Below are 27768 nucleotides of genomic sequence, written 5' to 3' on the forward strand. Positions count from 1 at the left end.
GGTGAGATCTTGCGTGGAGCCCCAGATCGAGGGAGATTATCAGTGGTCTTGTATGTCTTCCATTTCCTAATAATTGCTCCCACAGTTGATTTCTTCAAACCAAGCTGCTTACCTATTGCAGATTCAGTCTTCCCAGCCTGGTGCAGGTCTACAATTTTGTTTCTGGTGTCCTTTGACAGCTCTTTGGTCTTGGCCATAGTGGAGTTTGGAGTGTGACTGTTTGAGGTTGTGGACAGGTGTCTTTTATACTGATAAGTTCAAACAGGTGCCATTAATACAGGTAACGAGTGGAGGACAGAGGAGCCTCTTAAAGAAGAAGTTACAGGTCTGTGAGAGCCATAAATCTTGCTTGTTTGTAGGTGACCAAATACTTATTTTCCACCATAATTTGCAAATAAATTCATTAAAAATCCTACAATGTGATTTTCTGGATTTTTTTTTCAATTTGTCTGTCATAGTTGACGTGTACCTATGATGAAAATTACAGGCCTCTCTCATCTTTTTAAGTGGGAGAACTTGCACAATTGGTGGCTGACTAAATACTTGTTTTCCCCACTGTACATTACACCGGATTTAAGGTCTCACTGGCTGCCTGTGAGTTTTAGAATTAATTTAAAGATTATTCTATTGGTTTTTAAATCAATCCACGATTGTGCACCCCAATACACGTCAGAAATGCTTTTGAGTTATGTACCCAGTAGGTCCCTCAGGTCCTCTGGCACTGGCCTTTTTAACTATCCCAAAGCCCAGGACCAAGAGGCATGGAGAGGGAGCCTTTAGTTACTATGCCTCCCAGCCTCTGGAATAGCCTGCCAGAGAACCTGAGGGGGAACGAAACTGTGGACATATTTAAAAGAGATTTTAAGACACACCATTTTAGCTTTGCTTTTCCTCAGGGAGCTTTTTAGTCCTTCCTTTTCTTTAGTTATTCTTTAGTTTTTTATCTTATGTTTGTTGTGTAAATATTTCATTTTCATTTTTATTTTTTGTTCATTTTTTCTTCTTCTGTAAAGCACATTGATTGAAATGTGCTGTATAAATAAATCTTGATTTGATGTGAATGTAGGTAATGTGATCCTGAAAATATATTTCCACAATGGCAACAGCTTGTCTAACTGGGTAAAATTATTTCCACACTGGGAGCAATTGTGTGGTTTTTCCCCTGTGTGTGTAATTGTGTGGTTTTTTCCTCATGTGTGGGTCCTTTTATGTGATTTTAGGTCATATGATCGTGCATATCTCTTTCCACACAGGGTGCAATGGTAACGTTTCTCCCCTGTGTGCGTCCTCTCATGCGCCTTCATGTTATCTACCAACCTAAAGAATTTTCCACAATGGGAACAGGGGTAAGGCTTCTCTCCAGAGTGTATTTTCTTATGTTTGTTAAGGTTCCCTAACTGCAAAAAACACTTTCCACACTGGGAGCAACTGTGTGGTTTTTCCCCTGTGTGTGTCCTCTCATGTGATTTTAGGTCATGTGATCGTAAAAAACTAACTCCACACTGTGAGCAATGGTAAGATTTCTCCCCTGTATGTGTCCGCTCATGCTTTATTAGGTCAGATGATGTTGAAAATCTCTTTCCACACTTGGAGCAGTGGTAAGGCTTTTCTCCTGTGTGTTTCTTCTCATGATCTTTCAGGTTCCCTAACTTGGTAAAATCCTTTCCACACAGGGAGCAATGATAAGGTTTCTCCCCTGTGTGTGTCCTCTCATGCGACTTCAGGTTATCTGACAACCTAAAATTCTTTCCACAATGGGAACAGGAGTAAGGCTTCTCTCCAGAGTGTATTCTCTTATGTTTGTTCAGGTTCCCTAAATGGGAAAAAAGCTTTCCACACTGGGAGCAATTGTGTGGTTTTTCCCCTGTGTGTGTCCTCTCATGTGATTTTAGGTCATGTGATCGTGAGAATCTCTTTCCACACTGGGAGCAGTGGAAGGGCTTTTCTCCTGTGTGTTTCCTTTCATGTTCTTTTAGCTTCCATAACCACTTAAAACCCATATTACACTGGGAGCAGTGGTGTGGCATCGCTGGTTTGGACGTCTCTGGGTCTGGTTCCCCTGAAGGACTCTTCCCGCTCTCAGAGGGAGAGTCTGGTCTCTCTCCTGCCAAAGACAAAACAGAGTATTTAGTTAAACAGAGAGACCTGAATGACACCTCCATGATAAAACTGTTTTCCTATGAGGTTGAATCCAGACTAGATCCCTCATTATTTAACAAAATGTGGATCCTGGATTCTGATTGGTTGATAGCTGTTAGTTATTCACGTTAATCCCGGGTAATGCCTGTTAACTGTTCCATTTGAATCATTCCTACACATCCACTGTCCCACAGCCCTGCCAGGCAATTCATAAACTAATCTCCACTAGAAAGAATCATCTAGACATTATCACCCCATGCTTCCAGCCTAGCATTTGGTTTGTATGTAAAATAAAATATGTATAGAACTTATTTAGGTGATTTACTACTGAATATAAATATATGGAACATGTTTATATATTTATATGGAATCGCTTTAATTACTATAATGACACCTAGTGGCCAATTGTTGGTTTGCTACTAGAATGGTACATAAGGGGTTAAGTTAAGATGGGGCTAGAATGGTACATAAGGGGTTAAGTTAAGATGGGACTAGAATGGTACATAAGGGGTTAAGTTAAGATGGGACTAGAATGGTACATAAGGGGTTAAGTTAAGATGGAGCTAGAATGGTACATAAGGGGTTAAGTTAAGATGGAGCTAGAATGGTACATAAGGGGTTAAGTTAAGATGGAGCTAGAATGGTACATAAGGGGTTAAGTTAAGATGGAGCTAGAATGGTACATAAGGGGTTAAGTTAAGATGGAGCTAGAGTGGTACATAAGGGGTTAAGTTGAGATGTGGCTAGAATGGTACATAAGGGGTTAAGTTAAGATGGGGCTAGAATGGTACATAATGGGGCTAGAATTGTAAATAAGGGGTTAAGTTAAGATGGGGCTAGAATGGTACATAAGGGGTTAAGTTAAGATGGGGCTAGAATGGTACATAAGGGGTTACGTTAAGATGGGGCTAGAATGGTACATAAAGGGTTAAGTTAAGATGGGGCTAGAATGGTACAAGTTAAGATGGGGCTAGAATGGTACATAAGGGGTTAAGTTAAGATGGGGCTAGAATGGTACATAAGGGGTTAAGTTAAGATGGGTCTAGAATTATTTATACCTTTTCACTTCTGGATTTATACCTTTGGATTTACCGTTTATTTCACCCTGATCATTTTAGTGCCCTTTTTGAGTTAGTTTTACCATCAATATCAACTGGGACCTGTTTTATCATCATTATCAATTGATCAACCAGTGTGTTTGGCTAGAAACTATACCAACAGAATGAACAACCAGTGTGTTTGGCTAGAAACTATACCAACAGAATGAACAACCAGTGTGCTTGGCTAGAAACTATGCCAACAGAATGAACAACCAGTGTGCTTGGTTAGAAACTAAACCAATAGCGACTTACAGGAGCAATTAGGGTTAAGTGCCTTGCTCAAGGGCACGTCGGCAAATTTTTCACCGGCTCGGCTCGGGGATTAGAACCAGCGACTACAATGTGCGAACCCCCCGCCCAATCACCCATTATGTTTTTTTGTTTGTATTGTGCATGAAGAAATATGGAAAGTAAATCGTTCACCAAGAAACAAGCGTTAGACGAGACTTTGGGGCGGCAGGTAGCTTAGTGGTTAAGCGCGTTGTGCCAGTAACCGAAAGGTCGCTGGTTCTAATCCCCCCGAGCCGACTAGGTGAAAAATCTGCCGACGTGCCCCTTGAGCAAGGCACTTAACCCTAATTGCTCCTGTAAGTGGCTCTGGATAAGAGCGTCTGCTAAATGACGTAAATGTAAAATGTAAACGTTTGAAGAGCAGCGCTGATGCAAGAGATGATCTGGTCCAGACAGTTTTCTTATTATGATGAACTGGATGGAATATTGTGGAGGAATCGTAAAGGCGACTTTATAATTGTGATATTATGTCGATGTTGGCTATTTGGTTCATTGGAAAACATTTACTGTGTGGATAACAGTAACATCCAAGGCATATTTATTTTCTGTGTTGATTGCCTAAACTGTAAAGTCCCCAGCTAGTATTTACTATGTTGATACGATACGGGAGTCGTCTAGTCTCCAATAACTCTATTGGATGTGCTGTTATTATTTATTATGATACGGGAGTCGTCTAGTCTCCAATAACTCTATTGGATGTGCTGTTATTATTTATTTCATTGATGAATACAATTGTAAATGAAAATATACACATTTGGTGATAAACAGGCTATAACGTTGTTAACCCCTTCACACCTCCACCTCCACTGAGATAAACAGGCTATAACGTTGTCCCCCCATTCACACCTCCACCTCCACCTCCACTGAGATAAACAGGCTATAACGTTGTTAACCCCTTCACACCCCCACCTCCACCTCCACTGAGATAAACAGGCTATAACGTTGTCCCCCCATTCACACCTCCACCTCCACCTCCACTGAGATAAACAGGCTATAACGTTGTCCCCCCATTCACACCTCCACCTCCACCTCCACTGAGATAAACAGGCTATAACGTTGTTAACCCCTTCACACCTCCACCTCCACCTCCACTGAGATAAACAGGCTATAACGTTGTCCCCCCATTCACACCCCCACCTCCACTGAGATAAACAGGGAAGGGGTAAGTTCATTTAGTGAAATGAAGGATTCTCATTTTGCAGCATTTTTACAATGTAGAACTAATTCCTAAATCGGTTTTTATTTCAGTCAAGAATATGAGCCAAACCAACCAACCACCCACCCACACTGAGGTGGATCAGAGATGGTAACCTCCTCTTTACCAGGTGGATGGACACTACAGTACTACTGAGGTGGATCAGAGATGGTAACCTCTTCTTTACCAGGTGGATGGACACTACAGTACTACTGAGGTGGATCAGAGATGGTAAACTCCTCTTTACCAGGTGGATGGACACTACAGTACTACTGAGGTGGATCAGAGATGGTAACCTCTTTACCAGGTGGATGGACACTACAGTACTACTGAGGTGGATCAGAGATGGTAACCTCCTCTTTACCAGGTGGATGGACACTACAGTACTACTGAGGTGGATCAGAGATGGTAACCTCTTCTTTACCAGGTGGATGGACACTACAGTACTACTGAGGTGGATCAGAGATGGTAAACTCCTCTTTACCAGGTGGATGGACACTACAGTACTACTGAGGTGGATCAGAGATGGTAACCTCTTTACCAGGTGGATGGACACTACAGTACTACTGAGGTGGATCAGAGATGGTAACCTCTTCTTTACCTGGTGGATGGACACTACAGTACTACTGAGGTGGATCAGAGATGGTAACCTCTTTACCAGGTGGATGGACACTACAGTACTACTGAGGTGGATCAGAGATGGTAACCTCTTCTTTACCAGGTGGATGGACACTACAGTACTACTGAGGTGGATCAGAGATGGTAAACTCCTCTTTACCAGGTGGATGGACACTACAGTACAGTACAGTTTGAACATCTTGAAGAAGGATCTGGCCTTAATGGCCATGTACTGTTATAATCTCCACCCGACACAGCCAGAAGGGGACTGGCCGCCCCCTCAGAGCCTGGTCCCTCTCTAGGTTTCTTCCTAGGTTTCTGCCTTTCTAGGGAGTTTTTCCTAGCCACAGTGCTTCTACATCTGCATTGCTTGATGTTTTTTTTTTTTTTTTTGGGCTGGGTTTCTGTATAAGCACTTTGTGACATCTGCTGATGTAAAAAGGGCTTTTTTAAATACATGTGATTGATTGATTGACATGAAGGCCTGTAGATTGGGACCTAGTCCCAATAATGAATGTGGAGCCACTCTGTGAGCTTAGGAATGGCTTTCACCTGTATCAAATACCATGTGAGGGCCAGATATGACAATTCTGTGTGATTGGGCTTTTTAGTTCTGTGGAACAACGGATGTGGACTGGAGTCCAGAATTTTTTTATAGTTGTTTGATTGATATTTTTTGCCTCCTGAAAACGTATACAGAGAATTGGGGGATCCAGATTCTATTGCTGAAAACCTACTTCCTCAATGTGTGAATTGCTTTATCTTATAAAACCAAATAATGCCAACATGTGTTTTTTGCCTTTATGACACATAATCACTCATATACTGTAAATGTCTCCAAAGTGTGTTGTGACATTCTACTGCCTTAGCTGAGTGTCCTGAACCCATAACCATAAAGTCCTGGATTATCCTATAAAGCTGAACCGTAACCATAAAGCACTGGATTATCCTATACAGCTGAACCCATAACCATAATGGATTATCCTATACAGCTGAACCATAACCATAAAGCACTGGATTATCCTATACAGCTGAACCCATAACCATAAAGCACTGGATTATCCTACAAAGCTGAACCCATAACCATAAAGCACTGGATTATCCTATACAGCTGAACCCATAACCATAAAGCACTGGATTATCCTACAAAGCTGAACCCATAACCATAAAGCATTGGATTATCCTATACAGCTGAACCCATAACCATAAAGCACTGGATTATCCTATACAGCTGAACCCATAACCATAAAGCACTGGATTATCCTATACAGCTGAACCCATAACCATACAGCACTGGATTATCCTATACAGCTGAACCATAACCATAAAGCACTGGATTATCCTATACAGCTGAACCCATAACCATAAAGCACTGGATTATCCTATACAGCTGAACCCATAACCATAAAGCATTGGATTATCCTATACAGCGGAACCCATAACCATAAAGCACTGGATTATCCTATACAGCTAAACCCATAACCATAAAGCACTGGGTTATCCTATACAGCTGAACCCATAACCATAAAGCACTGGATTATCCTATAAAGCTGAACCGTAACCATAAAGCACTGGATTATCCTATACAGCTGAACCCATAACCATAAAGCACTGGATTATCCTATACAGCTGAACCCATAAAGCACTGGATTATCCTATACAGTTTAACCCATAACCATAAAGCACTGGATTATCCTATACAGCTGAACCCATAACCATAAAGCACTGGATTATCCTATACAGCTGAACCCATTTATCCTATACAGCTGAACCCATAACCATAAAGCACTGGATTATCCTATAAAGCTGAACCGTAACCATAAAGCACTGGATTATCCTATACAGCTGAACCCATAACCATTAAGCACTGGATTATCCTATACAGCTGAACCCATAACCATAAAGCACTGGATTATCCTATACAGCTGAACCCATAAAGCACTGGATTATCCTATACAGCTGAACCCATAACCATAAAGCACTGGATTATCCTATACAGCTGAACACATAACCATAAAGCACTGGATTATCCTATACAGCTGAACCATAACCATAAAGCACTGGATTATCCTATACAGCTGAACCCATAACCATAAAGCACTGGATTATCCTATACAGCTGAACCCATAACCATTAAGCACTGGATTATCCTATACAGCTGAACCATAACCATAAAGCACTGGATTATCCTATACAGCTGAACCCATAACCATAAAGCACTGGATTATCCTATACAGCTGAACCCATAACCATAAAGCACTGGATTATCCTATACAGCTGAACCATAACCATAAAGCACTGGATTATCCTATACAGCGGAACCCATAACCATAAAGCACTGGATTATCCTATAAAGCTGAACCATAACCATTAAGCACTGGATTATCCTATACAGCTGAACCCATAACCATAAAGCACTGGATTATCCTATACAGCTGAACCCATAACCATAAAGCACTGGATTATCCTATACAGCTGAACCCATAACCATAAAGCACTGGATTATCCTATACAGCTGAACCCATAACCATAAAGCACTGGATTATCCTATACAGCTGAACCCATAACCATAAAGCACTGGATTATCCTATACAGCTGAACCCATAACCATAAAGCACTGGATTATCCTATAAAGCTGAACCGTAACCATAAAGCACTGGATTATCCTATACAGCTGAACCCATAACCATTAAGCACTGGATTATCCTATACAGCTGAACCATAACCATAAAGCACTGGATTATCCTATACAGCTGAACCCATAACCATAAAGCACTGGATTATCCTATACAGCTGAACCCATAACCATAAAGCACTGGATTATCCTATACAGCTGAACCATAACCATAAAGCACTGGATTATCCTATACAGCGGAACCCATAACCATAAAGCACTGGATTATCCTATAAAGCTGAACCATAACCATTAAGCACTGGATTATCCTATACAGCTGAACCCATAACCATAAAGCACTGGGTTATCCTATACAGCGGAACCCATAACCATAAAGCACTGGATTATCCTATAAAGCTGAACCATAACCATTAAGCACTGGATTATCCTATACAGCTGAACCCATAACCATAAAGCACTGGGTTATCCTATACAGCTGAACCCATAACCATAAAGCACTGGATTATCCTATACAGCTGAACCCATAACCATAAAGCACTGGATTATCCTATACAGCTGAACCCATAACCATAAAGCACTGGATTATCCTATACAGCTGAACCATAACCATAAAGCACTGGATTATCCTATACAGCTGAACCCATAACCATAAAGCACTGGATTATCCTATACAGCTGAACCCATAACCATTAAGCACTGGATTATCCTATACAGCTGAACCATAACCATAAAGCACTGGATTATCCTATACAGCTGAACCCATAACCATAAAGCACTGGATTATCCTATACAGCTGAACCCATAACCATAAAGCACTGGATTATCCTATACAGCTGAACCATAACCATAAAGCACTGGATTATCCTATACAGCGGAACCCATAACCATAAAGCACTGGATTATCCTATAAAGCTGAACCATAACCATTAAGCACTGGATTATCCTATACAGCTGAACCCATAACCATAAAGCACTGGATTATCCTATACAGCTGAACCCATAACCATAAAGCACTGGATTATCCTATACAGCTGAACCCATAACCATAAAGCACTGGATTATCCTATACAGCTGAACCCATAACCATAAAGCACTGGATTATCCTATACAGCTGAACCCATAACCATAAAGCACTGGATTATCTGCTAAACTGCTTACTGAGTATACACTGTAATGTTACTGCATGATTGTAGCAGGTTTACTAACGCATTAGTTCTATTAGCTATGTTGACTAGGACGTTACTTTAGCTAATATGGGGACAACGATGTAGGCTGTGTAGCGGTTTGGCTTGGAAAGGTTTTTCCGCCTGGTCACATACAGCTGATGTGTTGTGCATTGAAGTCCACAAGGTAAGGGAAGAGGTGAGAGGAAGAGAACGCATAGATGTGAGAAGGACCTATACCATGAGCAAAGTGATCATGCTGTTTGTATGTGGCTGCTATGAAAGGGAACTGTGTGTGCGGGTGATCAGGGGTGTGTTCATTCCGATGATTCTGTTGAAAGATTCTCGTTTGCGACTGATGGACTAATGATTACACCCTAGACCAGCTAGATATAGACAAGTGTGTGCAAGGCGGTATTGAATAGTGTCACTGTCACCTTAAATTAAAATTAGCAAAACTTCTAAAAACATGTACAAATAATTTAATTTATTTTGAATACAGGTTGTAACAACCAAATTGTGGAATAAGTCAAGGGGTATGAATACCATCTGAAGGCACTAGAAAATGACTAAAGAAGCAAACTGATTAAAATATAAAGGTCAAAGGCTCTCAAAACCCTCTCCTTGTGTTCTGACTGACACTTTGTGTCATCTACCTTCCAGCCATCCATTCACCCAATCAGAAGAGCTCATTTCTGTAAGTACATAGATATAGATATATATATATATAATGAATGTCCATTAGTGGCTAACACAGTTTTAAAAAAATACTCATTTTATTTTTATTCAGATAACATTTTTGCATTAAATCAAATGTGTTTTACAAATCAGCACCGGTGTTTTCTCCGACATGGTGGAATAATACTGATGGGAACATTCATGAGGTAGTGAATGTTTTTCATGTTAACAATTTATCAGATCATCATCACATGTGCATTACAGCTTTAGCTTGGAGACTAGTACACAAATTAACTCAATGAAAACAAACAACTAAATTTCATGAGGTTTCAAGGTTAGAATTAAGAAATACACACAATATTCATCCAATTAACAATTTACATTTTAAAAATATCCAAATCATATAATAACATCTAAAAAAGGTTCATACTTTTATCCAATATATCAAAGTGTAGAATCAAAACAAAATACATATTTTAAAATTGTAATCTGATTTTAGACATAATGTCTCCAGAGGAAATAACTAAAATAGCCTATTCTATTCTTGAGTAAGATTTCATCTAAACAATATGATTTAATGTGGCATAAAATAACAGTCAAACATCAGTCAGAACACAGCCTCTCTATTCTGTCATGTGATTTCAAGTCCTCTGTCTGGGAAAATGTCTTTCCACAATTAGGTTCCCTGACTAAAACTCTTTCCAAACTGTGAGCTTTATCCTTCCCTGTTTGTGTGTATGTCCACGTGCCTTTTTTTTAGGTTTCCTAACTGGGTTTAAACTCTTTCCACACTGGGAGAAATTGCATGATTTGGCCCCTGTGTGTCCTCGCATGATGTTCCCTAAATTGGCACCTGTGTGTCCATCTTATATGTTCCCTAAATTGGTCAACTCCTTTCCACGGGGACCGTGGTAAGATGTGTGTGTCCTCTCATGCTCCTTGAGGTTATTTAACAACCTGAAATTCATTAGGCAATGGGAACATGGGTAAGGCTTCACTCCAGAGTGTATTCTATTCTTATGTTTGTTCAGGCTCCCTAAATGGGTAAAATCATTTCCACACAGGGAGCAATGGTAAGGTTTCTCCCCTGTGTGTGTCCTCTCGTGTGATTTTAGGTCCTGTGAGCGTGAAAATCTCTTTCCACAATGTGCACAGGGGTAAGGCTTCTCTCCAGAGTGTATTCTCTTATGTTTGTTCAGGCTCCCTAACTGCGTAAAACTCTTTCCACACTGGGCGCAGTGGTGAAGTTTCTCCCCTGTGTGTGTCCTCTCGTGTGATTTTAGTTCCTGTGATTGTGAAAATCTCTTTCCACACTGGGAACATTGGAAAAGCTTTTCTGCAGTGTGTTTCTTTACATGCTCTTTTAGGTTAGCCAACTGGGTAAAACTCTTTCCACACATGGAGCAATGGTAAGGTTTCTCCCCTGTGTGAGTCCTCTCGTGTTCCTTCAGCTTATCTAACAACCTAAAATTCTTTCCACAGTGGGAACAGTGGTAAGGCTTTTCTCCTGTGTGTATTCTATTATGTTTGTTCAGGCTCCATAACTGGGTAAAACACTTTCCACACTGGGAGCAGAGAAAAGGTTTCTCCCCTGTATGTGTCCTCTGATGTATTTTTAGGTTCTGTGATCTCGAAAACGTCTTTTCACACTGGGAGCATTGGAAAGGCTTTTCTCCTGTGTGTTTCCTCTCATGCTCTTTTAGGTTCCATGACCACTTAAAACTCATATTACACTGGGAGCAGTGGTGGCGTCTCACTGGTTTGGGAGTCTCTGGGTCTGGTTCCCCTGAAGGACTCTTACTGCTGTCAGAGTGAGAGTCTGGTCTCTCTCCTGCCAAAGACAGAGTATTTAGTTAAACAGAGAGACCTGAATGAAACCTCCACATGATAAAACTGTCTTCCTATTAGGAGTAATCTAGACTAGATCCCTCATTATAAAACCGTACATTTGGATCCTGGATGGCGATTGGTTAATAGCTGTTAGTTATTCACAATACTACCTGGGTAATGGCTGTTAACAGTTCCATTTGAATTATCCCACAGCCCTGCCAGGCAAGTCATCAACTAACCTCCACTGGAAAAAAGCATCTCAAAATGATTACCCCACACTCCTAGTCTAGCATTTGATTTGTATAGAACTTATTCTGGTGATTTATTATTCAATAGAAATGTATAGAAAATATGTACAGTGGGGAGAACAAGTATTTGATACACTGCCAATTTTGCAGGTTTTCCTACTTACAAAGCATGTAGAGGTCTGTAATTTTTTATCATAGGTACACTTCTACTGTGAGAGACGGAATCTAAAACAAAAATCCAGAAAATCACATTGTATGATTTTTAAGCAATTAATTTGCATTTTATTGCATGACATAAGTATTTGATACATCAGAAAAGCAGAACTTAATATTTGGTCCAGAAACCTTTGTTTGCAATTACAGAGATCATACGTTTCCTGTAGGTCTTGACCAGGTTTGCACACACTGCAGCAGGGATTTTGGCCCACTCCTCCATACAGACCTTCTCCAGATCCTTCAGGTTTCGGGTCTGTTGCTGGGCAATATGGACTTTCAGCTCCCTCCAAAGATTTTCTATTGGGTTCAGGTCTGGAGACTGGCTAGGCCACTCCAGGACCTTGAGATGCTTCTTACTGAGCCACTCCTTAGTTTGAGTTTGAGTTTATTTTTTACAGGGACAGTGCACATTAATCAACGTTTCAGTAAAAGTGCCGGTTTTAGCCAGCCGGCTAATTTTCAACCGCAGTCCCTGGGCAGGTTATTAAAAACAATTACAATATAGACAATAACAACATAGAACAAGACATAGAATACAGACATAGCAACATAGGACAAGCAAGACGTAGCATACAGACCGAGCAACATAGAACAAAAAGCAGCAAGACAAAATTCATAAAAGCAACAAAATGTTTCCACACCTCACAAGTTACAGACAACAGACATGGAAAGCGGCAACACACAGCTAGGGACCATGTTCACAAATCTGATTGACCTTTAGCCATGTCTTCAAGCATTTTGTGAAAGTGTGATATGTGGTGCAGTTGTGTGTGTCCTGGCTGTGTGTTTCGGGTCGTTGTCATGCTGGAAGACCCAGCCACGACCCATCTTCAATGCTCTTACTGAGGGAAGGAGGTTGTTGGCCAAGATCTCGCGATACATGGCCCCACCCATCCTCCCCTCAATACGGTGCAGTCGTCCTGTCCCCTTTGCAGAAAAGCATCCCCAAAGAATGATGTTTCCACCTCCATGCTTCATGGTTGGGATGTTGTTCTTGGGGTTGTACTCATCCTTCTTCTTCCTCCAAACACAGCGAGTGGAGTTTAGACCAAAAAGCTCTATTTTTGTCTCATCAGACCACATGACCTTCTCCCATTCCTCCTCTGGATCATCCAGATGGTCATTGGCAAACTTCAGACGGGCCTGGACATGCGCTGGCTTAAGCAGGGGGACCTTGCGTGCGCTGCAGGATTTTAATCCATGATGGCGTAGTGTGTTACTAATGCTTTTCTTTGTGACTGTGGTCCCAGCTCTCTTCAGGTCATTGACCAGGTCCTGCCGTGTAGTTCTGGGCTGATCCCTCACCTTCCTCATGATCATTGATGCCCCACGAAGTGAGATCTTGCATGGAGCCCCAGACAGAGGGTGATTGACCGTCATCTTGAACTTCTTCCATTTTCTAATAATTGCGCCAACAGTTGTTGCCTTCTCACCAAGCTGCTTGCCTATTGTCCTGTAGCCCATCCCAGCCTTGTGCAGGTCTACAATTTTATCCCTGATGTCCTTACACAACTCTCTGGTCTTGGCCATTGTGGAGAGGTTGGAGTCTGTTTGATTGAGTGTGTGGACAGGTGTCTTTTATACAGGTAACGAGTTCAAACAGGTGCAGTTAATACAGGTAATGAGTGGAGAACAGGAGGGCTTCTTGAAGAAAAACTAACAGGTCTGTGAGAGCCGGAATTCTTACTGGTTGGTAGGTGATCAAATACTTATGTCATGCAATAAAATGCAAATTAATTACTTAAAAATCATACAAATGAGATTTTCTGGATTTTTGTTTAAGATTCCGTCTCTCACAGTTGAAGTGTACCTATGATAAAAATTACAGACCTCTACATGCTTTGTAAGTAGGAAAACCTGCAAAATCAGCAGTGTATGAAATACTTGTTCTCCCCACTGTATTTATTCATTAGTAATCTCCCTTTAAATAGCTATAATGACAGCTAGTGGCCAATTGTTGGTTTGTTACTAGAATTGTACATAAGGGGTTAAGTGAATTATTAGGACATGTAAACACCTTATTCTGCATTCCAGCTGTGTAATTGAGCTGCCAGCACCAGCCGAGCTCCCTCTTTAGGGCGAGTGAAGTGAGTTAGGAACAACTAAATGTTTGCGTCTTAGAAGTTGTTTTCACATAACGTTATGTCTGAACTCACAAAAATAACATGGTCGCTGTGGCAGAAGTTTTATTTTGAAAAGGCAATTTTCTGCATTTATCAGTGCCTTCAGGTAGACTGACTTCTGATGTGAACAGGATTATTAGAGCCATTTAGATATTTTGTCTAGGGATACACATTTCGATCAATTTTGATGCCAACTAACTGACCCTCATTAAGCGGTCAACATACGGTTACATTTTTTCCAAACAGTACAATGCCATGCCCAACAGAAAATACTATCAGAGATCTGTATGTTATGACAAGATGCTCAAGTCTCCGCCCTAACAATGGGAGTCGTCCCAATTGCGGGAAGGCAGGCGACAAGCTCAGGTCCAAAATAAGCCTATAAAAAACGCATTGGGCATATTTTGAGGAGAGTGAAACCTCTCACTTCACTTCTTCCTCTCTGATACAATTGTGATGGAAAATGTTCTGTTTGTGCTTTTCTAATAACCAATTTCTGTGTTCATGCAAGTGACTGATTGAACAAATCCTCACTATCAGTATCTGCAATTTGGAATGAGTAGGTGTCCAAACTTTTGACTGGTACTGTATTCACTAACGGTCAAAAGTTTTAGAACACCTACTCATTCAAGGGTTTTTCTTTATTTTTACTATTTTCTACATTGTAGAATAATAGTGAAGACATCAAAACTATGAAATAACACATGGAATCATGTAGCAACCAAAAAAGTGTTAAACAAATCAAAATATATTTTATATGTCAGATTCTTCAAATAGCCACCCTTTGCCTTGATAACAGCGTTCCACACCCTTGGTATTCTCTCAACCAGCTTCACCTGGAATGCTTTTCCAACAGTCTTGAAGGAGTTCCCACATATGCTGAGCACTTGTTGGCTGCTTTTCCTTCACTCTGCGGTCCAACTCATCCCAAACCATTTCTATTGGGTTGAGGTCGGGGGATTGTGGAGGCCAGGTCATCTGATGCAGCACTCCATCACTCTCACAAAGACACGGCGGTTGGAACCAAAAACCTCCAATTTGGACTCCAGACCAAAGGACACATTTCCACCGGTCTAATGTCCATTGCTCGTGTTTCTTTGCCCAAGCAAGTCTCTTCTTCTTATTGGTGTCCTTTAATAGTGGTTTCTTTGCAGCAATTCGACCATGAAGACCTGATCATGAAGTCCTGATTCACACAGTCTCCTCTGAACAGTTGATGTTGAGATGTGTCTGTTACTTGAACTCTGTGAAGCATTTATTTGGGCTGCAATTTCTGAGGCTGGTAACTCTAATGGACTTCTACTCTGCAGCAGAGGTAACTCTGGGTCTTCCATTCCTGTGGCGGTCCTCATGAGAGCCAGTTTCATCATAGCGCTTGATGGTTTTTGCGACTGCACTTGAAGAAACTTTCAAAGTTCTTTGTGTGCAAAGCTGTCATCAAGGCAAAGGGTGGCTATTTGAAGAATCTCAAATGTATTTTGATTTGTTTAACACTTTTTTGGTTACTACATGATTCCATGTGTGTTATTTCATAGTTTTGATGTCTTCACTATTATTCTACAATTGTTATGATGAGTTTCTCGGGTATCAAGTAATTAAGGATACAAGAATATTAACACTTAGCTGGGGAGTTCATTCAAATATTTAATAGGTACCATGGTTCGTTCTAACAAAAGGCACGTGCTTCGCCTCTAGCTATTCCGAACTACTGAACAAAGAAAATATCTCAGTTTATATACCCTCTGTTACACGTTTCTTCAACAACATCTGGCAACCCTCAATGGGCACTCCCTTCTTTGATGTTATTACCTTGTAACCCCAAGTCAGTATATCATGTCCATCCATCATTCTAAGATCAACCTCAGTAATCTCCCTCGACAATAATGGAATCCTTGGTATTCAGACTGTGCGGCGCCCAGAATCCCTTATCTACTAACCTTTAACCTGGTTCACACAACACTATGAAATGACATAGAAAATAGTAAAAATAAAGAAAAACCCTTGAATGAGCAGGTGTTCTAAAACTTTTGACTGGGACTGTATATGAAGGTATATATATATATATATATATATATATTACACACAGTGCATTCTGAAAGTATTCAGACCCCTTGATTAACATTTACATTTGAGTGATTTAGCAGACGCTCTTATCCAGAGAGACTTACAGTAGTGAGTCATTTACCAGACGCTCTTATCCTGAGAGACTTACAGTAGTGAGTCATTTAGCAGACGCTCTTATCCAGAGAGACTTACAGTAGTGAGTCATTTAGCAGACGCTCTTATCCAGAGAGACTTACAGTAGTGACAACCGCAGATCATAGGCAGGAACTACATTCTTCTTCTTCCTTAAAGTAAGTTAAAGTCCTTCTTCAGTAGAGTCAGAGCTAGAAAGGGTGGGGGTCAGGAGGAGGAAGATTATTTAAGATACTGTTTGAAGGGTTTCAGATGTTTTGGGAAGATGGGCAGGGACTCTGCTGTCCTAGTTTCAGGGGGAAGCTGGTTCCACCATTGGGGTGCCAGAGCAGCGAATAGCTTTGACTGGGCTGAGCAGGAGCTGCACTCCCGTAGGGGTGGGAGGGCCAAGAGACCTGAGGTGGCAGAACGGAGTGCTCGGGTTGGGGTGAACTGTTTGAGCATAGCCTGAAGGTAGGGAGGGGCAGTTCCTCTTGCTGCTCCGTAGGTAGGCACCATGGTATTGTAGTGAATGCGAGCTTCAACTGGAAGCCAGTGGAGTGTGAGGAGGAGCGGGGTGACATGGGAGAACTTGGGAAGGTTGAAAAACCAGGCGGGCTGCTGAATTCTGGATAAGTTGCAGGGGTTTGATGGCACAAGCGAGGAACCTAGCCAACAGCAAGTTGCAGTAGTCCAGACGGGAGATGACAAGTGCCTGGATTAGGACCTGCGCCGCTTCCTGTGTGAGGTAGGGTCATACTCTACGGATGTTGTAGAACATGAATCTGCAGGAGCGAGTCACTGCTTTGATGTTTGCAGAGAATGACATGGTGTTGTCCAGGGTCACGCCAAGGTTCTTGGCACTCTGGGAAGGTGACACCGTGGCGTTGTCAACCATGATGGAAAGGTCTTTGAGCGGGCAGGCCTTCCCCGGGAGGAAGAGCAGCTCCGTCTTGTTGAGGTTGAGCTTGAGGACATCCAAGCTGAGATATCTGCCAGGCACGCAGAGATGTGTGTCACCACCTGGGTGTCAGAAGGGGGGAAGGAGAAAAGTAGTTGAGTGTCATTCGCATATCAATGATAGGAGAGACCATGTGAGGATATGACAGAGCCTAGTGACTTGGGGTATAGAGAGAAGAGGAGAGGGCCTAGAACCGAGCCCTGGGGGACACCAGTAGTGGACACCAGTGATGCAGATACAGATCCTCTCCACGTCACCTGGTAGGAGCGGCCTGCCAGGTAGGATGCAATCCAAGAGTGTGCAGAGCCTGAGACGCCGGAGAGGAGGATCAGCCCTGAGAGGGTGGAGAGGAGGATCAGCCCTGAGAGGGTGGAGAGGAGGATCAGCCCTGAGAGGGTGGAGAGGAGGATCAGCCCTGAGAGGGTGGAGAGGAGGATCAGCCCTGAGAGGGTGGAGAGGAGGATCAGCTCTGAGAGGGTGGAGAGGAGGATCAGCCCTGAGAGGGTGGAGAGGAGGATCAGCCCTGAGAGGGTGGAGAGGAGGATCAGCCCTGAGAGGGTGGAGAGGAGGATCAGCCCTGAGAGGGTGGAGAGGAGGATCAGCCCTGAGAGGGTGGAGAGGAGGATCAGCCCTGAGAGGGTGGAGAGGAGGATCAGCCCTGAGAGGGTGGAGAGGAGGATCAGCCCTGAGAGGGTGGAGAGGAGGATCAGCCCTGAGAGGGTGGAGAGGAGGATCTGATGGTTCACGGTGTTGAAGGCAGCGCATAGATCTAGGAGGATGACAACAGAGGAGACAGAGTCAGCTTTGGCAGTGCGGAGAGCCTCCGTGACACAGAAAAGAGCAGTCTCGGTTGAGTAACCCGTCTTGAAGCCTGACTGGTTAGGGTCAATAAGATAGTTCTGAGAGAGATAGAGTTGATCAGAGACAGCAAGCTCAAGTGTTTTGGAAAGAAAAGAAAGAAGGGATACAGGTCTGTAGTTTTTGACGTCAGATGAGTCGAGGGTTGGTTTCTTGAGGAGGGGAGCGACTCTGGACATTTTGAAGTCAGAGGGGACACAGCCAGTGGTCAGGGATGAGTTGTTGAGGGAAGTGAGGAATGGGAGAAGGTCTCCAGAGATGGTCTGGAGAAGGGAGGAGGGGATGGGGTCCAGCGGGCAGGTTGTCGGGCGGCCAGACCTCACTAGTCACAGGATGTCATCTGGAGAGAGAGGGGAGAAAGAGGTCAAGGCGTAGGGTAGTTCTGTATGAGTGGGACCAGTGGACTCAATAGTGTGAGTGAATGAGGAGCAGATGTCGTCAACATTCTTTTCAAAATGGTTGACAAAGTTGTCCGCAGAGAGGGAAGGGGAGGGGGTGGAGGATTAAGGAGGGAGGAGAAGGTGGGAAAGGGTTTCCGAGGGTTAGAGGCAGAAACTAGACATTTAGAATGGGAGAAAGTGGCTTTCGCAGCGGATACAGAGGAAGAGAAGGTAGAGAGGAGGGAGTGAAAGGATGATAGGTACTACGGAAGTTCAGTTTTCCTCCCTTTTCACTCAGCTGCCGCAACCCTGTTCTGTAAGCTCGCAATGAGTCACTCAGACACGGAGCAGGAGGGGAGGGCCGAGCCCACCGGGAGGAAAGGGGACAGTGCGAGTCATTAGATGAAAGGGAGGAAAGTAGGGTCGAAGAGGCAGAATCAGGAGACAGGAGGGAGAAGGATTTAGCAGAAGGGAGAGATGATAGGATAGAAGAGGAGAGAGTAGTGGGAGAGAGAGAGAGAAGATTGTGATGGCACATGACCATCTGGGTAGGGGCTGAATGGTTAGGGTTGGAGGAAAGGGAGACAGAAAAGTGATCAGAGACCTGGAGAGGGGTTGCAGTGAGATTAGTAGGAGAACAGCCTCTATTAAAGATGAGGTCAAGGATATTGCCTGCCTTGTGAGTTGGAGGGGACTGGGAAAAGGAGAGTTGGAAAAAAAAGAATTGAAGACGTCGGGAGGTTGAAGTCGCCAAGTACGAGGAGCGGTGAGCCATCGTCAGGAAATGAGCTTATCAAGGTGTCCAGCTCATTGAGGAACTCTCCAAGGGCACCTTATATAATATGCCATTTAGCAGACGCTTTTATCCAAAGCGACTTACACAAAAAAATTAAATGTATGCACGTATGACTGTATGGGTGGTCCCGGGGATCGAACCCACTACCTTAGCGTTACAAGCGCCGTGCTCTACCAGCTGAGCTACAGAGGATCACCTTGTGGGTGATAGATGACATCAACGTTAAGCTTGAGTGGACAAGTGACAGCGACAGCATGGAATTCAAATGAGGTGATGGACAGGTGAGACAGGGAGAAAATAGAAAGTCTCCAGTTAGGAGAAATGAGTAGACCTGTACCACCACCGTGACGACCAGATACTCTCAGACGAGAAAACATAGTCAGATGAAGAAAGAGCAGCTGGAGTAACAGTGTTCTCTGGGGTGATCCATGTCTCTGTCAAGGCCAAAAAGTCAAGGGACTGAAGGGCAGCATAGGCTGAGATGAACACGGTGTTCTTGAGATGAACTTGCCGTTCTCCCAGAAAATGGAATGTTCATTTCTCTACCATAAGCCGCCTCCAACGTCGTTTTAGAGAATTTGGCAGTCCACTCAACTGGCCTCACAACCACATGTAACCACGCCAGCCCAGGACCTCCACATCCGGCTTCTTCACCTGCAGGATCGTCTGAGACCAACCACCCGGACAGCTGATGAAACTGATGAGTAAGCCCTTTTGTGGGGAAAACTGATTCTGTTTGGCAGTTCCCGGCTCCCAAGTGCCCTCCCAGGTCCACCCATGGCTGCGCCCCTGCCCAGTCATGTGAAATCCATAGATTAGGGCCTAATGAATTTATTTGAATGTATTGATTTCCTTATATGAACTGTAACTCAGTAAATTCATTGAAATTGTTGCATTTTGCATTTATACTTTTGTTCAGTATATGCCAACAGTGGGCAACAATGCCTCATTTATCATAACCATTACAGATAACAAATCCTAACTGTTAAATGGCCTCATATTCAGTCAAATGCCATTTAAGGATTAATTTATTGAAACTGTAATATCAACTGGTTATACTGCACCTGTACACAGCCCATCTGAAATTAGCCCACCCAACTACCTCATCCACATATTGTTATTTATTTTGCTCATTTGCACCCCAGTATCTCTATTTGCACATCGTCTCTTGCACATCTATCATTCCAGTGTTAACACTAATTGTAATTATTTTGCAGTATGGCCTATTTATTGCCTTACCTCCATAATTTACTACATTCGAACACTCTGTATATATATTTTCTGTTGTATTTTTGACTTTATGTTTTGTTTTACCCCATATGTAACTCTGTGTTGTTGTTTTTAAATCACACTGCTTTGCTATATCTTGGCCAGGTCGCAGTTGTAAATGAGAACTTGTTCTCAACTGGCTTACCTGGTTAAATAAAGGTGAAATAAAATAAAATATTGTGGAACACAATCTTCAGAAAGGTAGTAGCCTCAGCAGTGTGGTGCTTTGCCTGTAGAAGCCTGTGGCTGTGCAATGGCATAGCCTTGTTTTGTTCATTTAGCAGACAAGAGGCCCTCATCACAGAGGCCCTCATCACAGAGGCCCTCATCACAGAGGCCCTCATCACAGAGGCCCTCATCACAGAGGCACAGAGGCCCTCATCACAGAGGCCCTTATCACAGAGGCCCTCATCACAGAGGCCCTCATCACAGAGGCCCTCATCACAGAGGCCCTCATCACAGAGGCCCTCATCACAGAGGCCCTCATCACAGTCAAGACACCTATTTTATAACATAAACACAATAAAATAGAACAGTTATTCTTAAAGATAATTTGAAATGGGGCTCAATTTGGCGAGTTGAAAGAAGGGTTACAAACCAAAATCTGTCTTCTTTTTTGATATACAGACGTTCGATTGACTTTTTATATGCCTGTTCCTTGGAATTTTCTAAATGGAGTAACAATTCTACATTGAACACTGCATGGGGATGAATTAAGACCACGACCTCTGTTTGGTGAGTAGGCCTAGGCTTCATGATTCTGATGAAAATACGCTCTTTGTCTTTAAATAAACTAATGGTTTTGCATATTTTCAGTGTGGAACCTGTCTATATGGGGGGGGGGGGGGGGGGGGGGTTAAAGCCATGGCTGACCAATTCTAAATCCACTAGCAGTTCGCAAAGTAGGGTCGTCAGTAACATTAGTTACCACAGCCACAAAGTCATAAACCCTGCCTGTTCCTACAATTTCGCTTCTTAATATCTAATTTGAAACCTAACCCTTAACCACACTGTTAACCTTATGACTAACCTTAAATTAAACAACAAAAAACAATGTTTTTTAATTATTCCTAAACTGCAGCTCATTGTTGGAACACATATAGTCCCACTTCAGTCAACCGGTCCATCTTTCCCCTCCCATCAGTTAGATATGTTTTTTATTTCCATTTATTTCTACAGGCGTACAGAGCATGCCTGTGTAGAGGGAGGAGCTGAGGGAGACATGGAGGGGAAAGGGAATTCTGGGAGCAGAACTGTGTGATGGAGGGAGGGAGGGAATTCTGGGAGCAGAACTGTGTGATGGAGGGAGGGAGGGAATTCTGGGAGCAGAACTGTGTGATGGAGGGAGGGAGGGAATTCAGGGAGCAGAACTGTGTGATGGAGGGAGGGAGGGAGGTAATTCTGGGAGCAGAACTGTGTGATGGAGGGAGGGAGGGAATTCTGGGAGCAGAACTGTGTGATGGAGGAAGGAGGGAATTCTGGGAGCAGAACTGTGTGATGGAGGAAGGAGGGAATTCTGGGAGCAGAACTGTGTGATGGAGGAAGGAGGGAATTCTGGGAGCAGAACTGTGTGATGGGGAGGGAGGGAATTCTGGGAGCAGAACTGTGTAATGGAGGGAGAGAGGGAATTCTGGGAGCAGAACTGTGTAATGGAGGGAGGGAGGGAGGGAATTCAGGGAGCAGAACTGTGTGATGGAGGGAGGGAGGGAATTCTGGGAGCAGAACTGTGTGATGGAGGGAGGGAGGGAATTCTGGGAGCAGAACTGTGTGATGGAGGGAGGGAGGGAATTCTGGGAGCAGAACTGTGTGATGGAGGAAGGAGGGAATTCTGGGAGCAGAACTGTGTGATGGAGGAAGGAGGGAATTCTGGGAGCAGAACTGTGTGATGGGGAGGGAGGGAATTCTGGGAGCAGAACTGTGTGATGGAGGGAGGGAGGGAGGGAATTCTGGGAGCAGAACTGTGTGATGGAGGGAGGGAGGGAATGTTGGCTGGGTGGGGTTGGTTGAACGGGATAGGAGGTTGGGGAGGAGACATGTTGGCTGGGCGGGGTTGGGGGAATGTGATGGGAGGTTGGGGGAGGAGACATGTTGGCTGGGCGGGGTTGGGGGAACGGGACGAGAGGTTGGGGGAGGAGACATGTTGGCTGGGCGGGGTTGGGGGAATGTGATGGGAGGTTGGGGGAGGAGACATGTTGGCTGGGCGGGGTTGGGGGAACGGGACGAGAGGTTGGGGGAGGAGACATGTTGGCTGGGCGGGGTTGGGGGAATGGAATGGGAGGTTGGGGGAGGAGACATGTTGGCTGGGCGGGGTTGGGGGAACGGGATGGGAGGTTGGGGGAGGAGACATGTTGGCTGGGCGGGGTTGGGGGAGCGGGATGGGAGGTTGGGGGAGGAGACATGTTGGCTGGGCGGGGTTGGGGGAATGGGATGGGAGGTTGGGGGAGGAGTGCCACTTCAGTATATATTGAATGTATTCATGTATTATAAATTGAATGTATTATCACTTAAACATGAAATGATGATCAAGATGATCTTTGTAGTTATGAACCTTTTGGAATGATTCTTAATTTATGTTCATTATTATTTTCCTTCTGATTGGCTCAAATCTACAATGTGTAAAATTATTTATATGAATTTAAATATTGTACCTGTGACCTAATGGTTTCTTTATCAGATAATACATCTACTCCAGTCAAATGTTGTTGTTTTTATCCGATAATCATAGAAGGATGAAATAAAATGAATTTATTCATTAAAATAACGTTTTTAATATTGTAACCATTTTATGAAAGAAATAAAGCAGTCAAATCCATGTTATTGGGAATAACACACTCTTTTAGGGCTGTTTCCCGGAGCTCTGCTTGGCGTCATGCGTAAAAACAACCCATATTTGTGTTAATTGACAATAATCCACTGGTTCTCATCAGTGCTTGACTTGGGCAGGAGCTCGCCAGAACTGAGGACCGGCACCTGAAATGTTCTACTGCTTGAGTTCCTGCACCTCTTAGAAAATATTAGTTCAAAAGTATCGAATAGTTCCTAAATATAAAAACAGGACAGGCACCCAAAAATGAGTACTGGCACCTATTTCAGTCCAAATCAAGCACTGGTTCTCATGCCTTATTGCTTACATTCAATGACCTGTGGAGAGTTTTATTTTTCAAAATAATTCTGTCCTCTTCATAATTTGAAATCAGACATGAGTTGGTTGTAATATGATATGGTGACATTATGTTGGTGGACCCCCTCTGTAGCTTTAACACTTCCTACAGAACAACATATAATCAAGTGTAAAATACCCTTTTAAACCACACATATAGTTCAACAATTGCCGAGTTTGGGCCCCTGTTTTTAAGAAGGTACTTACTGGTGTTAATCAGATCTCCCGTCTCTCCTTCTTCTTCCTCCAATGTGACAGTCATCTCCTCCTCCTCCTCCTTCACTCCAAAAACGGCATTCTCCTCTTCCTCATCCTTCACTGTAACATCCTCCTCCTCTTTCACTCTGAACGCGTCTTCCTCTTCTTTCACTGTAACATCCTCCTCCTCTTTCACTCTGAACGCGTCTTCCTCTTCTTTCACTGTAACATCCTCCTCCTCTTTCACTCTGAACGCGTCTTCCTCTTCTTTCACTGTAACATCCTCCTCCTCTTTCACGCTGAACGCGTCTTCCTCTTCTTTCACTGTAACATCTTCCTCTTCTTTCACTGTAACATCTTCCTCCTCTTTCACTCTGAACGCGTCTTCCTCCTCTTTCACTGTAACATCCTCTTCCTCTTTCACTCTGAACGCGTCTTCCTCTTCTTTCACTGTAACGTCTTTCTCTTCTTCTTTCACGGTAACAGCCTCACCCTCTACTTGTTTTTGTATTGTAACATCCTCCTCTTCCTCCTCCTCTTTCACTAGAGCCTCTTTCTCCGTCCAGCAGACCCCCTCTTCTTTAGCAGGAGGAGAGTAGCTTAGTGAGCTCATGGTCGGGGATGTTAGCTAGCTAGATAGTTAGCATTAGCAACTAGCCTAATGCTACTACTAACTTAACCAGCTAGCTAGATGACTAACAACGGAAAAATGAAATGAAAAAGGAGGTAACTAGCTAGACGACAAATGTGTTTAAAACACAGTGGCTAATAATCACCGAAAGCGTTTAAAGAGCTCCAATGTTTCGGCTATGTTGGCTAGCAAGCTACCGAGTGGCTGATTTCTTCTTTGTCTTCTTCTTCTTCTTTAGGATTTGGTTGGCGGTTCACATCCAACTTTCAGGTGCGCACAGCGCCACCTACTGTAGTGGCGTGTGAGGTCATTCACGGCCTACCTACATTCAAATTATTGATACGGTAATACAAACTGTCAACTATTAACCCTCTCTAATCCTACTCCAGGCCAACGGTCTGGGAGGACAGACCCCTACCACTCAACACCCCGTCTAACCGTCCTGCAGTAAATCCTCTCTAATCAAAAGCGCTTCTCTGCCGCAGCCACTACAACCTTTATTTTATGTGACTTCCGATCCATTTCTGTAGTACAGTTGACAACCATGGCTATGAATGCAAAAAATAAAATAAAATAATAAACATTATTCCCATCACTCTCTGCCTACTCACAGGAATCATCTCAGTATCCTTCACCCTGCTTTACCCATCTTCCTCTACCACTCTCTTCTTCAGCATACGACACTTCCTGTACTAAGAGCCAATTTATGCGTGACTTGAAAATTGTGGTCAGAGGCGCTGTATGGATGGCGTGACGCAATGCGGAGCCTCCAGAAGCTCACTTTTGCCGAGCCGAGCGCCTCTCAGATGATGTAATAATGCGGAGGGCTCCATATAGCTACTTGATTGGTTGATGGTAGGCGAGGGCGGGAGGTCCTGTATAAACACAAACTCACTTCCTTGACAACTTCATTCACAACAGCTCTGCGCTGCTCTGCCAAGCCCAGGAAGTATGAATGCCCTGACTTCTGCAGAGGCCACGTCACCGTAAATGCTGCGCGGCCCAATGCAGACGTCAGAATGGCCACGTAGCGCCTATAACCGTGGCAACCTCAACCTACCTTTCTGTCACAGGACACCTCCGGTAGGTTGCTAACTTCTTCTTCTTTGGATTTATTGGCGAACTACAATCAAAAAAGTGTATTTGTCGCCACCAGCTGGACGGGAGTGAAAACATTCACTAAAGAAAAGTAAATTCCATTACCAGGGGGAAGAGAAAATTAACATGAATCCATACAAACCACAAAATAATATTCCCGCTCCTTCAGTCATTCGAAAGCTCAAATCCCCTGTTCAGGCTGTGTTGCCTGAGAGGAAGGGACAGCATGAGAGGAATCCATGTAGCTCCTCAGACGTTAAAGTATTTTAATCCCAGGAAAAACATGGTTCAGCTGCAGGATCAATGAGTACAGTACATTTACATGCAGCGTAATAACTGGATATTAAACTGACTATGGCAGTAGGCAGATTATTCCATAGTCATGGAAACATGATTTATCTTAATCGGCATAAGGTCAAAATCGAATGGCGCTACGGTCTAAGACACTGCATCGCAGTGCAAGAGGCGACCCAGGTTCATTCCCCGGGCTGTGCCACAACCCACGGCCGGGAGTCCCGTAGGACGGCGCACAATTTGCCCAGCGTCGTCCGGGTTAGGGGAGGGTTTGGCCGGGGGGGCTTTACTTGGCTCATTGCGACTCCTTGTGGCGGGCTGGGTGACTGCAGGCTGACCCGGTCGCCAGTTGAACGGTGTTTCCTACGACACATTGGTGCAGCTGGCTTCCGGGTTAAACTGGTGGGTGTTAAGGAGCACGGTTAGGGTCATGTTTTGAAGGATGCACGACTCCACCTTCGCCTCTCTCTCAAGCCGGTTGGGACAGCGATGAGACAAGATTGAAAAAGGGGGAAACCAGGTGTTTTTTCTATTTTCATATACAGGACAAGTTTGGACACACCCCCTCATTCAAGGGTTTTTCTTTATTTTCAACATTGTCTGTCATTATGGTGGTCTTTATTATTGTGACTGTCTTTATGGTAGTCTTTATTACTGTGACTGTCATTATGGTAGTCTTTATTGCTGTGACTGTCTTTATGGTATCTTTATTGTGTCTGTCTTTATGGTAGTCTTTATTGCTGTGACTGTCTTTATGGTAGTCTTTATTGTTATGACTGTCTTTATGGTCTTTATGGTAGTTTTTATTATGACTGTCTTTATGGTAGTCTTTATTATGACTGTCTTTATAATAATAAATAATAATATGCCATTTAGCAGACGCTTTTATCCAAAGCAACTTACAGTGGTAGTCTTTATTGTGTGTCTTTATGGTAGTATTTATTATGACTGTCTTTATGGCAGTCTTTATTACTGTTACTGTCTTTATGGCAGTCTTTATTATTGTGACTGTCTTTATGGTCATCTTTATTGTGACTGTCTTTATGGAGGTCTTTATTGTGTTTGTCTTTATGGTAGTCTTTATTATTGTGACTGTCTTTATGGTAGTCTTTATTACTGTGACTGTCATTATGGTAGTCTTTATTGCTGTGACTGTCTTTATGGTAGTCTTTATTGTTATGACTGTCTTTATGGTCTTTATGGTAGTTTTTAATATGACTGTCTGTATGGTAGTCTTTATTATGACTGTCTTTATGGTAGTCTTTATTACTGTTACTGTCTTTATGGCAGTCTTTATTGCTGTGACTGTCTTTATGGTAGTCTTTATTTTTGTGACTGTCTTTATGGTAGTCTTTATTACTGTGACTGTCTTTCTGGTAGTCTTTATTGTGTGTCTTTATGGTAGTATTTATTATGACTGTCTTTATGGCAGTCTTTATTTCTGTTACTGTCTTTATGGCAGTCTTTATTGCTGTGACTGTCTTTATGGTAGTCTTTATTATTGTGACTGTCTTTATGGTAGTCTTTATTACTGTGACTGTCTTTACGGTATCTTTATTGTGACTGTCTTTATGGTAGTCTTTATTGTGATTGTCTCTATGGTAGTATTTATTATGACTGTCTTTATGGTAGTCTTTATTATTGTGACTGTCTTTATGGTAGTCTTTATTACCGTTACTGTCTTTATGGTAGTCTTTATTACTGTGACTGTC

General features: G+C 43.1%; 1 pseudogene across 1 annotated transcript; it reads right to left on the reverse strand.

Moving 5' to 3' along the window:
* Positions 1-1190: 1190 nt before the first annotated feature.
* On the reverse strand, positions 1191-24646 carry LOC311124852 (annotated as a pseudogene). The gene is made up of 5 exons: positions 24308-24646; positions 24043-24100; positions 11536-11650; positions 10973-11283; positions 1191-1428 (listed from the first exon to the last, which is right to left on the reverse strand). The product of its transcript is annotated as an uncharacterized misc_RNA (transcript).
* Between the last annotated feature and the right edge of the window lie 3122 nt (positions 24647-27768).

The sequence above is a fragment of the Coregonus lavaretus genome (genome assembly GCF_964263955.1).
Source record: "Coregonus lavaretus genome assembly, contig: HAP1_SCAFFOLD_106, whole genome shotgun sequence".
NCBI classification, from domain to species: domain Eukaryota; kingdom Metazoa; phylum Chordata; class Actinopteri; order Salmoniformes; family Salmonidae; genus Coregonus; species Coregonus lavaretus.